This window comes from Muntiacus reevesi, chromosome 7 (assembly GCF_963930625.1).
Source record: "Muntiacus reevesi chromosome 7, mMunRee1.1, whole genome shotgun sequence".
Lineage (NCBI taxonomy): Eukaryota > Metazoa > Chordata > Mammalia > Artiodactyla > Cervidae > Muntiacus > Muntiacus reevesi.
In genome coordinates, this window is record NC_089255.1 from 74578295 (window position 1) to 74592722 (window position 14428).

At 36.3% G+C, this 14428-nt stretch overlaps 1 protein-coding gene across 8 annotated transcripts in view; it reads left to right on the forward strand.

Moving 5' to 3' along the window:
- FUT8 (fucosyltransferase 8) overlaps positions 1 to 14428 on the forward strand; it is a 495007-nt gene that overhangs the window by 277939 nt on the left and 202640 nt on the right. For all 8 annotated transcript variants that reach the window (XM_065941788.1, XM_065941787.1, XM_065941792.1 and 5 more), the window contains one exon: positions 8930 to 9020. The gene's annotated coding sequence lies outside the window, so the exon portion shown is untranslated. The remainder of the gene's footprint in view (positions 1 to 8929; positions 9021 to 14428) is intronic.

Here is a 14428-nt window from a genome sequence, read left to right on the forward strand (position 1 = left end):
CATAAAATAATATCTCTGCTATAAGGGATGATAGCACTTTACTGTTTGTTTGTTTGGTTTTAATAAATATGGTTTTTTTTTAGGTCCACAACAAAACTGAGAGGGAGGTGTAGAGGTTTCCTGTGTACTCTATGCCCCTGCACATGTATGGCCTCCTCCATTTATCAACAGTTTCCACCAGAGTGGTACATTTGTTACAGTTGGTGAAGGTACATCAACACATTGTAATCAGAAATCGAAAGTTTACTTTAGGATTGACTGTTTAGGTTGTACATTCTGTGAGTTTGGACAAATGTATAATGATATGTATGTATAATTATAAAACCATGAAGAATATATTCACTGCACCCCTCCCCTCCATATCCTCTGTGTCTTTTCATTCCTTCTCCCCAGCTTCAAACCCTGGACTATTCCTAATTTTTTTACTGTCTCCATGGTTTTTTGTTTTCCAAAATGGCATATTAGTTGGAATTATACAGTTATGTAGCCTTCTCAAATTGACCTTGTTTACTTTCAGGTTCCCCCCATGTCTTTTCATGACTTTATAGCTCATTCCATTTTGGTACTGAATAATATTTCATCATCTGAAAGTACCAAAGTTTACTTATCCATTCACCCACTGAAGGACATTCTGGTTGCTTCCTAGTTTTGGCAATTATAAATAAAGCTACTCTGAACATCCAGATTATCATGATGGTGTGATCACTCACCTAGAGCCAGGCATCCTGGAATGTGAAGTCAAGTGGGCCTTAGGAAGCATCTCTATGAACAGAGCTAGTGGAAGTGATGGAATTCCAGTTGAACTATTTCAAATCCTGAAAGATGATGCTGTGAAAGTGCTGCACTCAATATGCTAGCAAATTTGGAAAACTCAGCAGTGGCCACAGGACTGGAAAAGGTCAGTTTTCATTCCAATCCCAAAGAAAGGCAATGCCAAAGAATGCTCAAACTACCACACAATCACACTCATCTCATATGCTAGTAAAGTAATATTCAAAATTCTGTAAGCCAGGCTTCAGCAATACGTGAACCATGAACTTCCAGATGTTCAAGCTGGTTTTAGAAAAGGCAGAGGAACCAGAGATCAAATTGCCAACATCCACTGAATCATCGAAAAAGCAAGAGAGTTCCAGAAAAACATCTATTTCTGCTTTATTGACTATGCCAAAGCCTTTGGCTGTGTGGATCACAATAAACTGTGGAAAATTCTTCAACAGATGGGACTACCAGACCACCTGACCTGCCTCCTGAGAAATATATATGCAGGTCAGGAAGCAACAGTTAGAGCTGGACATGGAACAACAGACTGGTTCCAAATAGGAAAAGGAGTACGTCAAGGCTGTATTTTGTCACCCTACTTATTTAACTTATATGCAGAGTACGTCATGAGAAACGCTGGGCTGGATGAAGCACAAGCTGGAATCAAGATTGCTGGGAGAAATATCAATAACCTCAGATATGTAGATGACACCACCCTTATGGCAGAAAGTGAAGAAGAACTGAAGAGCCTCTTGATGAAAGCGAAAGAGGAGAGTGAAAAAGTTGGCTTAAAGCTCAACATTCAGAAAACTAAGATCATGGCATCCGGTCCCAACACATCATGGCAAATAAATGGGGAAACAGTGGAAACAGTGTCTGACTTAATTTTTCTGGGCTCCAAAATCACTGCAGATGGTGATTGCAGCCATGAAATGAAAAGAAAAAAGCTTACTTCTTGGAAGGAAAGTTATGACCAACCTAGACAGCACATTAGAAGGCAGAGACATTACTTTGCCAACAAAGGTGCATCTAGTCAAAGCTATGGTTTTTCCAGTGGTCATGTATGGATATGAGAGTTGGCCTATAAAGAAAGTTGGACTATGAGTGCCGAAGATTGATGCTTTTGAACTGTGGTGTTGGAGAAGACTCTTGAGAGTCCCTTGGACTGCAAGGAGATCCAATCAGTCCATCCTAAAGGAGATTAGTCCTTGGGTGTTCATTGGAAGGACTGATGATGCTGAAGCTGAAACTCCAATATTTTGGTCACCTAATGCGAAGAGCTGACTTACTGGAAAAGACCCTGATGCTGGGAGGGATTGAGGGCAGGAGGAGAAGGGGACGACAGAGGATGAGATGGTTGGATGGCATCACTGACTTGATGGACATGGGTTTGGGTGAACTATGGGAGTTGATGATGGACAGGGATGCCTGGCATCCTGCGGTTCATGGGGTCGCAAAGATTTGGACATGACCGCCCGACTAAACTGAACTGAACATCTATGTGCAGGTTTTGTGTAGCCATTAGTTTTCAACTAGTAGCTACTTTTATTGAGCATTTATTTATTTCAGCCTGACATTGTACTGTATTTTATATGCAAAATATCATTTAATTTTTGTTGTTTAGCCACTAAGTCATATGCAACTCTTTTGTGACCTCATGGACTACAGCACTCCAGAATTATGTACATATAATAGAGTGTGCAGAATTTACAGCCCATAGTAATATATGCACAATAACTGATTGCTATTATTTTATCTCTGTGTTAGTTCTAAGCATGTAGTTTAAGTAGAAATTGAGGCTGTTAAGGTGAGACTGACAGTGGGCATTCTGATCAGACCTCAAAGACTTATTAAGAAGTTGACAGTGGATTGAAGGTGAAGTGTATAGTAAATTGTAGTTCAAGGATAATCCAGTTGGTAATCATTTAGGAAGCCTGTTAAAATGTAGAATTTGGGGTTCATCTTCAGAAACTCAGACTTTATGAATCATAATCTCTGGCCATGGAGCTCAGATTCTGTAATTTTGCAAGCTTAATTAAGTAATTCTGATTCACTATGAAGTTTGAGAATATTTTAAATTTATTCTTCCTGATGATTAAAAAGTGATTCTAGTGATTTTAAATAGTTGTGTTTCTTTGGTATAATAAGCTTTCTATTTTATTGGTGATGAAGCTGGTAAACTTTTTCCATTAAAATTTTTCCATGTTAGGAGGGTAGGAAGGTAGTGATATTTGTTCATTCAACTATTTTTTAGTAAATATCACTTCTTTGAGGTGTATTTTAATTTTTTCATAAATATTGCATATTTTACTTTATTATTCAAATATAGTCTTTTTTAATAGGATAAGAATGTAAGGCATACTTTTATGCCTATTATGAAGATAGGTAGAGATGTTTACTATTATGAAGAACATACTATTATGAAGATAGGTAGAGATACAAAGAGAGTGTTTTTTGGTAATAGCTAGAAAGGAAAAAATAGCTATAAATAATTTATATAACTAACATGAATGATTAAAATTGATGGAAATTTTCAAGGAGTTTTGGTATTGGTTACTTTATTAGTCATGTTAGTTAGTGACAGAGTCATATCAGGAATGCTCAGCTTCTGTTGTTTTTTGACGGTTTCTTTCTCTCCTAAGAGCACTCTTCTTTTGGATTTTGTCTGTGTTGGCTTCCTGGAAAGTCTTATTCCAGATCCACAGTTTGGGAAATCAGAATTCACCACTACAGTGCTTCACATGCACCTCAGCTTTCTTAGATTCTTCAGGTAAAACCTTACCCAAAGGAACCAATGAATTGAAGTCATAATTTTAAACTTAGGTCTTTAGAAGACTCCATCTCAGTTAGTCTTTGCATTTGTATTTTTAGCCCCCAAATCTTTCTGGCTCCAGCATCCACTTTAATAACTCTATGGGGTAAGCAGTGCTATTTTTAATATCTGTAGTTTTGTTCTTTCTCAGAAACTAGGTCAACCGGGCTTTGTCAAATGAAGATGGTACACTGTATTTTTTAGGAGTATCGTTGGACTTGAATGAAGCTAAAACATAGACATTGTTGCTCTGCTTTAAATACTCATAGGATATAATTTTGCTTATTTTAAGCTCAGTCTATTTGCCAGTACAATAATATATTTGTCTCTGGAAACTCTGGCTTTTCTATTGTGCTATTTAGAATTCACATGAATTATTAAAACTTTCTAGTAGGTCTTTTATTGATAGCCTTTTACCTGACCTCTTCTTTAAAACTGTCTTCAGCATTTTCAAAAGAATCATCTGGGTCTTTCTGGGGCTGAAGATTTTGCTTCTGTGACAGAAGCAGAGAGTGAACTTTTTGGAAGTTAGTAGTCGTGGGGTACAGAAGAAGAGAAAAATCAGACTAAATTATACATCATGCCATTTCATTGTTAAAAACAATCATAACGTTTTGTCCTTTTCAGAGGGTGATGGTGGTGGTCATAGGAAGAGTATAGAGTGAATTAAGGAGACATCAAGGAAAATATGTCTCCTAACATAGGGCTTTATTATTTCCCAAAAGTAGATAGTAAAGTGGTTCTTTCCAGAAATTGTTCATTCATAGGAACCCTATCTGCAGTATTGATATATTTATCATTCACCCTAGAATATTGACAATTGATGTTATAGGTAATCTGAGTTACTGCTTTTGTGTCATATTCCTTTCTGTTTTAAGTGTGGGCTACAGACCCTTAACAGGGTTGATATGACTATATTGCTATTGTAACAATTTTTCTTTCTAAACCAGAGTAAAGCACACTGATTTTTTCCTTCTTTCTTATATTATTTTTATTTCCAATAAGTACATTTCCTTCTGAATTATTTCAACATGTTGTGGTCAGTTCAGTTCAATCGCTCAGTTGTGTCTGACTCTGCAACCCCATGGACTGCAGAATGTCAGGCTACCCTGTCTTTTACCAACTCCTGGAGCTTGTTCAAACTCATGTCCATTGAGTCAGTGATGCCATCCAACCATCTCATCCTCTGTTGTCCCCTTCTTCTGCCTTCAATCTTTCCCAGCATCAGGGTCTTTTCCAATGAGTCAGTTCTTCACATCAGGTAACCAGAGTACTGGAGCTTCAGCATCAGTCTTTTCAATGAATATTCAGGACTGATTTCCTTTAGAATGCACTGGTTGGATCTCCTTGCAGTCCAAGGGACTCTCAAAAGTCTTCTCCAACACCACAGTTCAAAAGCATCAATTCTTTGGCCTTTATGGTCCTACTCTCACAACCATGCCTGACTACTGGAAAAAACCATAGCCTTGACTATACAGACCTTTGTTGGCAAAGTAATGTTTCTGCTTTTAAATACGTTGTCTAAGTTGGTCATACCTTTTTTTCCACGGAGCCAGCATCTTTTAATTTCATGGCTGCAGTCACTGTCCACAATGATTCTGGAGCCCAAGAAAATAAAGTCTGTCACTGTTTCCATTTTTTCCCCATCTATTTGCCATGAAGTGATGGGACCAGATGCCATGATCTTAGTTTTTGAATGCTCAGTTTTAAGCCAGCTCTGGATGTAGCTAGTCTTTAGATCATATCTTGAGTATTAAAGTCATAGAATGTCCCACTAGTGGTTCCAAATCCCTTTGTCAGTACATTATAAACACTTGAATGTGTGTTGTTGTTGTTTTTAACATGCCTAGACTCTACCTCAGACCAGTTAAGTCAGATGTCTGGCTGTAGTGTTCTGGACATTTATCATCATCATTGTTTTTTAAAGAATAATCTAAGTCATTCTCATATGGATAGCATTAAGAGCTGCTACTTTATTAATGTGAAGGAAAGTCATTAAGCTAGGTAACTCCATTTTATGTCTTCATTTACTATTATCTTCCATCATTTTAAGGATCTGAAGGATAATCAAGTGTAAACTGGTCAGAACTCTTTAACTGGGAGGCAGCTAATAATGTTGGCTTGAAGTTTTCTTCACAATATACTGGACTGAAAAGTTTGACTCCTTGAGCCCTTCTTCATGACTTTTATTGCCTAGTGCTCTCATAAGTTTTGTGATCTTCTATGGATTCTCTCTAATTTCTCAACAGCTTCTTGAAAGTATAGTAATCCAAGCTCAATATAAAATTAACAAAACTGAACAGTGGCAGAGGCAGTATAATAAAGTTTCTTCTACTTCTTAAATTCTGTGATTTTTATTAAAGTGGAAAACATTTTTGTTTCAGACTTTTTATTGACCTTTTCTTTATGCTTTGGAGAGTCAAAATGTGTTTTCTACCTTGATGTTTGTTTTAGTACATTACTTTCTTAGGTTATATTCCCTCTTTTTTCTTTCTCAGTTGTACTTTTTGCTGCCATTTCCCTTGTACATATTTGGACAGAGTCAGTGCATATTTCTCATGGATTATCATGTTTTGGGAAAGTAATTTTCCAGATTGATCAAATCATGCTAAAATTTTATTCCATTTACATATCAGTTAGAATCTAGACAGGGAAGCAATCTACACTATATTTCTGCCATAAAATTTAATACGGGGAGTAGGTTATAGAGGTATTAGAGGCTGAAAAGGCCAAAGTGGAATACTGGAGTAACACAAAGACAATAATTGCAGTCATCCAGAGGACAGGGGGATGAAGAAGAGCTTAGAGTAGAGTTTCGGCTCAAAACTTCTAGATGGGGTACTGTCTCACTATTGCTGTTGCTTCTTAGAGTGTCAGAAAAAAAACTTTTGGCTCTCACCAACTGCTGCTGTTGGAATGGAAGGCTTGTGCTACATCAATGCTGAGTGGAAAAACCAAGCTTCTCCTTATTGACAGCATGAGGAAACTAGCTGGCAAAAGAGAAAAGTAGTTTCCACAGTTCTATTAATATTATCAGCATTACTGAGCTGAGTGTTAAAGGGTGGATTTGTTGCTGAGAGACCATAGCTGAATAACCAGTATATATAGCTTTCTCTTCTGGTTATAAGATAGCATAGACTTTTGGTCTCTTGGTGTCCCTCTTAGCGACGGGAACCCTGCATGTTCTTGGTGTCTAGGATTTAAAAGGAAAGGAGTTTTTACTATTTTTAAATTAGTTGTGTAGCTAATATGATTTGATAACTGTCATAGCCTTTCTTGGGACCTGAGAGTTAATGATTACTCATTACTTTGACTTAGAAGGGGTTTCTGTATTTCAAGATCCCTTAATCAAAATATAAAAATTGTAGGAGTAATGATAAACCAGAGATTAAAATTGATTGCTTATTGACCAAACTGTGGTCTATAGTGGGAACCAATCTTTAAACAGAGGAGTTGTACTTTCTCTCTCATTCTAATCTTCTTCCAGCAGAGCTTCTCAAATTGTAAAATGTATATGATTTATTTGGAGATCTTGTTAAAATGCAGATTCTGATCTGATATGTCATTGGTTAGGGCCTGAGATTCTGAATTTCTAACAAACTCCCAGTGGAGCCTGAAGCTACTGGTCCCTGGACCAGACTTTTTTTCTGTCTTCCCTTCCCTGGTGGCTCAGCTGGTAAAGAATCCACCTGCAATGTGGGAGACCTGGGTTCGATCCCTGGGTTGGGAAGATCCCCTGGAGAAGGGAGTGGCTACCCACCCCAGTATTCTGGCCTGGAGTATTCCCTGGACTTACAGTCCGTTGGGTTGCAGAATCAGACATGATGGAGTGACTTTCACTTTCACTGCATTGAGAACCGTTGATCTGGCTTGGATCCACTGTTGGACCTGGTTTTGGGTGGGTGGTGAGTGGATCATGAAGTAGAGTTTCATTCAAGCCTGTTTTCCAGAGATGTTTTGAGCAATTTTACTAGAGGTCTTTATCGCTGTTTCTTTCCAAGTGGGCGTAGAAGGGCAGTGCCTCCAAGTAGGTTGACTTTTCTTCCATAATTTTCTTGCTCCTCTAGATGTAGAATCATGCCTATACTTGTAGTTTTCCTGGAATATCTGAGACTTTTCAGTAACTGTGTACATGATTAAGGGAAACTAAACTAATGGGAAACAGGAGAGGAGGGCAGTTAGAAAATTCATGTATCAGATAGCTTGTGTTCTTTAAAGCCATTATTCTTGATTAAATATAGGGCTATCTATGCATTTAAAAATTTTGGTTTCAATTTCACACTAAATGCATTTTTCCACTTTTGACACTTTGGTATTTAAAGTATAAGGTCTTCCTTGAGCCAAAAAAATAGTAGTCTATCTTAATTGAACTTTACATACAGCCCAAATTTATGAAGTTGTTAATTGCTCTTTATATTTGACTTTTACTTTACCAAGGCATACCTGATTACCTGAATAAAAAGTTAATCTTTTACTCAGTTGCTAACTGTCAAGCAAATCTCCCTGCTTTCATTATCCCTATTACCCCCAATTTCTGAATTTTTGTTTTTGTCTTTACAGACCTAGATTTTTTTAAGACCCTAGGTTGTTTCTTCTTGTCTATTGGTCCTTTATATTTATATGAATGTTACTCTCAAAATTTTTAAATTCAGGCCATAGGTAATATGATTCAGGGCACAGAATTGAAGTACTTGGCAGCTCTATGAGTTGAGGTGAAAGAGTTAAAATGAAAGTTAAGGATCCAGGGGACCCCTACGGAAATGAAGGGTAAAAAAAGCTCAATTTTAGGATCCTAAACAAAGCATTTTGATTGGCATATAGAGACCCTTGCATGCACACAGACGTCCATATTTGAATATTTATAGAAGATAATCTGTCAAAATTACTGTTATTTTAATTTGCCAAGCTTGGCTGATTGCTGCAGTTGAATGTTAGTTGAATTCTAGATGAGGAACTGTAAATATGATCTGGTCTAGAACATACTTTTTGTCCTTGAAGCTGTTTGAATATTACCCTCTTTTTTTTTTTTTAAATAGTGGGGCCTTTTTGTATTAGCTGAACTTTCATGTTTTCCTTTTTTGGGAAAAAAGTAGGGTGATAACAGTAAATATTGAAAAAAATTTTTTTTTCTTTTTAGTTAAAAAAGCTATTTACATTTAGTGATCAGTGATTATTTAAATAGTTTTCAACTATTTGTCTAATCTTTGCTCAAAGAAACTTTCTCTGGAGAGTTCAAACCTAGGGACATATGTCTTTTCAAGGCTTGAGGTTTTGTGTGACATAAGTTTCTTCTTAACAAAGAAATGTTTAATTGTAGATAATTAATGTTACCCCTTTCTTTTGTCTCATTTTAAACAGTTGATAATTATAGTGACCTGGTTTCAAGCAGTAATATCTTCCATTGGAAATATGTGATTCCATCAGCTTCTTACGTTCTAGGGGAAAAAAGGTAAGCCATTTTTCATACTTAATATTTAGTAATTTTGTAAATAAGTCAAATTTTTCTTTTTTTAAAAAGTTAAAAAACTCTTTTCTCTTTAAGTAGTGTTTTCTCATGCAGAAAACAGTGTTATTTATTTACATCATATCACTGTTCCTCAAAAGATTCTACTGAATCTACATTATTTCAGCTCTAGAGATAATACGATGACTTTCTAAAAATCATACGACAGCTTTTTGGAGCAGGACTACATTCTGTGCTCTATCTCCTGGGCTATCTTGTCCCTTTTACGTAGCTATTCTCACCTGAATTTCTGTTTTCACATGTTTAACCACTGACATGACTAGATAGTCTTAATATTTTTGTTTTCTTGCTTTTGATGTTTTCATTTCTTTATCTCTTGTAAACTGACATAATTGGATCTATTTTGTTGGTTATTACTTTCGTTAGAAACTATGTCAAGTACTAAGTCTCAGTTTTACTTAGACATTGACTTTTTTTGGGGGCTTCAGGAATGGGGGGTCTCAGGAGTATATTTCACATTCAGCAAATTGAGTGGAGCTTACAGAGCGTTCGTTTCTTTTTTTTCACAAGCATCTATCTTCATTCTCTTTGGACAGTTCTTTTTTGTGTAGATTTTCTTTTTTCTAGGAGTGTTTATATTATTGTTCGCTTATTGCTATGATCTCTTTTCTCAGTTCTTTTTGTGACCATCTCTATTATCATTTCCAGTATATTTCTTACCCTAATTCCTCATGATCCTCCTAAGAATATTATTTGTCCAACTCTGTGGTAATCTTCCGAATGAAGAGTAAGATTCTTAATAATTCCTTTAGATGTTATGCTTGCTTCTAGTTTTGTAGTGGTTCACCATCTGTTTACTGTATAAAGGACTCAGAAGTATCTGTTGTACCTAATGTATGAGGGATGTGGAAATAATAACAAAATGAAATTTACATTTATGCAAAGGAAAGATTATGCTAATATATTCCCTTGGGTTTGGCCATTCTGATATACTTGCTCTGTTTGGAGACTTAATTTGCAACATATTTTTAGATGTTTTAAGGTGAATTAGATATGTTCATGTTATAATCAGCTTGCTTTTGGTTAAGTATGTTAAAACTCAAGTTGAATAAAATTTAAGTTAGTAATATAAAAAGTTATGAGCTGTTCTACAATGTGATTTGGAAAAAAATTAGCTGTGCTTCTTGCTATAAGAACAGCAGATAGCACAACTAAGATTTTCTAAGTAAAGTAATTTTGGTAAAGGTTAATTTCACGGCAATAGAAAATGTTGGGAATTGGCATCCAAATGTCAAATTTCACATACAAATCCTAGCTTTATACTGACTTTTCTTTCCCCCCAAGAGGATAAATCTTAAAACTTATAATTTGTTTAGAAGACGCTGTAATGCTGTTTTAGGAATAAGAAACTGGCTTTATTTTTCTATAATTTAAATAATTATATATAATTTATAATAATTATTATATTTAATAATTATTCCATCTTAACAACAAGTAAAATAGTGAACAAACTAAAAAATCAAAACTCTTCTTAGATCCATCAGAGAAGTGAGGTCACAGGGCAAACCACTGCTCTCAAATTGAAGAGACAGGCAGGTAGAAAATGACAGCTTAACAGAAACTGCAAAAGAAACCACTACTGTGTCGGAAAAATCTAAAGTGTGATTGACAAATTACAGGAAGCTCCATGTGGACAAACCTGACTTGAGAACTCCAGGGGGACCTGTTCATAGGGAATCCCCACGTTTTCATGATTTTACTTCTAGGAGCTCTCTCAGGTCCTCACAGTGACTATCTGAGAAAAATCCCCTGGTGCTTCCTCCAGGGGGAGTAGAAAATAACCATTTTGAGATATGCCAAGGCATCTTCCTTTTCTTAACAAGATCTGCTATCAGGAGAAAGTGTTTTACCAGAGCCTAATCTATCAGACACTAACTGACCTAGAAGAAGGGAAATACCCAACTCTAGCCTTCCCTGTTGGAAGGAGGGAAATATCCAATTCTAGCCCCCTGTAGTGGAAAAGGAAACGGCAACCCACTCCAGTACTCTTGCCTAGAAAATCCCATGGACGGAGGAGCCTGGTAGGCTATACAGTCCATGGGGTCGCAAAGAATCGGACACGACTGAGCGACTTCACTTTCTCTTTGATACATTGGAGAAGGAAATGGCGACCCACTCCAGTGTTCTTGCCTGGAGAATCCTGGGGACGGAGGAGCCTGGTGGGCTGCTGTCTATGGGGTCGCACAGAGTCAGACACAACTGAAGTGACTTAGCAGCAGCAGCAGCCCCTTGTAGCCATCCTGTTTCACCTAGGAGGGGAGCACGAGCTGAAAAGAACTTGTGAAGTTCACAGCTTGAGGAGCACAGTTCCTCTGAAAGGCTATACCTAGCTTCTACTTCCGCCATACCTTATGACATTAGTAAATTCCTATTTGCTGTAGTCCTTTTATTCTGTGCATGATGTCTGACTTTCAGCAAAAAACTACAAGGCAGACTAAAAAGCAAAAAACACAGTTTAAAGAGAGCAAGCATCAGAATCAGACTCAAATTTGCCAGGAATATTGGAATTAGGAAAAAGAGATTTGGGACAACTGTGCTGTACAAAAAAGATCTTAATGACCCATTTAACCACTATGATCTGATCACCTGCTTAGAACTGGACATCCTGGAGTGAGAAATCAAGTGGGCCTTAGCAAACATCACTACAAACAAAGCTAGTGGAGGTGATGGAATTCCAGATGAGCTATTTCAAATCCTAAATGATGATGCTGTTAAAGTACTTGCTCTCAGTATGCCAGCAAATTTGGAAAACTCAACAGTGGCCATGGAACTGGAAAAGGTCAGTTTTCATTCTAATCCCAAAGAAGGGCAAGAAGATATAGTACCTTAATATGTGTGCACCTAACAACAGGTCATCAAAATATGTGCTGCAGCAGCCAACAGAATTGCAAAAACAAATTGATCAGTCTACTATTATAGGAGGTGATACTTCAATACTTCTGCCAGAAATGGACAGATATAGCAGAAAATCAGCAAGGACATATTTGAACTCAACAGCAATATCAATCAACTGGTTATGATTGACGCTTATCATCCAGCAACAAGAAGGACTACATATTTTTCCCAAGAAGAAAAATAGAATTAAAGAATTCTTAGAAAATTCAGAGTTCTCTTTAGTTTTTGATTTAAAAAAAAAATAGGATTTTCATCCATACATGGTCAAAAAGAAGAAAGAGGAGGAACTCATTTTAAAAAATACAACAAGCTGTCACCTGCCTCCCCTCTACTTCTTACATATTTTAGGGCATGAATTTTAAAATTTTGATCTTTTAAAATACAGAAACATTTTTCTTGCCTCAAATTTGGTATAATGATTGAAAGAGTTGTGGGGGTTACTTTTCCAAACGAAACCTATCTGGCACTTTTTCATTTATTGATATTATGAAGGAATACCTCCTACAACCTCTTGGTTCCATATAGCCAAATTTGAAAACTGAATCCCTCATGACCTGGCCAGTATTTTATAATTATTGACTTTTGCTCCTGAATAATAGACCTCTAGGTATCCAGATTCTTTTGAGTGATACAGCAGGAAGAGCAGAAGCAGATAAGAAAGGCCAGGGGAGAGTTTGTAAAAGGAAGAGAATATTTATTATTATCATTTATCTGCTGGGTAGACTCATGATGGTGAAACCAAAGGGATTAATAACATATAATTCTCTAAAGGATATAGATATCTTGTTAAAATGGATTCAGTGAAATTGTTCCCATCCAAGTAGAATTAAAAACAAAGCAAAACCAAAAATAAAACACATCAAATGAACTTTTCCCCTTTGGATCACGAGTAGTGGTATGAAGACAAGCTGTACAAGCCTTGATTAAGTCAAATCGCTTCTTACCTTGTTTCCTCATCTTCAAAATGGAAATAGTGCCTGCCTTACAGAGCGCTGGTAAGAATTAATTGAGAAAATGTGTGCACAGTGCCCGGCTCCTATTGGGCATGCACCAGGGTTACTTCTCCTCCTAGTTCCTTTTGACATCGGAGGTAATATCTGGACTTCAGTCCTTGAATTCACTGGTTACTTGTCGTGAGATCTTTATAAGATCAAATTATTTTGTCTCTCCGAGCCTTATTTTCCTTTGGTATAAGATCATTAATATCTATGTTATAAAGTTGTAGTTGTAATTCATTTCCTTGTATCATCTAGGAGATTTTCATTGAATCTAAATCTGATGTTAAACTGCTAAAATCTTATATAAATATGTGAGTTTTACTGAATAGATCTTTTGGACACCAAATTCACATTTTTTTTTTAAAAGGAATATATAGTAGGAGGAATATAATAAGGACAAGTAAATCTCTAGTTTTGTTTTTTTTTTAATGGGAGGACTCTATACTAGCTTACTTAATTTTTGCTTAATATAATTCATTGGGAAAGTGGGGAAATTATGGATTGAAGGATTTATTTTCACTTGAAATAGCTCCTTCTAGAAAGGGTATACCTAGGGCACCAAGTTAGGGAGTCTAAACACTTGAATGTACCTCTTTCTTTGTTTTTGTTCTTTTTATCTTAGGTGACATTATTTTGAAATGAGACTTCAGCATACAGTAATGGTTTTGTGGGCAGATACTAGAAAATGATACTGTATGATATCTTTTATGTGTAATTTAAAAACAATACAAATGAATACACATGCAAAGCAGAAACAAACTCAGGTTTAGGAGCTTCACTGGTGGCTCACGGATCAAGAACCTGCCTGCCAATGCAGGAGATGTGGGTTCGATCCCCTGGAGTAGGAAATGGCAACCCACTCCAGTATTCTTGCCTGGAGAATCCCATGGACAGGGGAACCTGGCGGGCTACAGTCCATGGGGTTGTAGAGAGTCAGATACGACTTAGCAACGACACAGATTGGAAAATTATTAAGTACTGAAAATGTTCTGGCTTGTTAATTACCAAAGAAAGAACTAATAAACTGTTATTAAAATATAATAGTAAACTTTAGTTGATAAATTAAGACTCGTAAATGAATCATGTTAAATGAGTTTGAATTAGGTCAATATTATTGGTGAATTCAACTGTGTGTTAAATCAATATAAATTCTGTGACATAATCACAGAATAGAAATTGATGTATGTATGGTATATTGTATTGAAGGGTTGCAAATTGATGAACTGGGAAGTTGGTATTTTTAATGATGTTATAAATCCATGAATTTCAGTTAGATTTTCTTGAATATGGATCAGTTTTTATAAAAATCAGCAGCAAAATATCATTGCTTTCATATTCCATAGCAGTTGTGTCAGCTTTTGCTTACAATCAAATGAATGTAAAATTTAACTTATTTTCTTAGATGTTTCCCAAAGTTTAGGAAATGATGTAGCATATAGA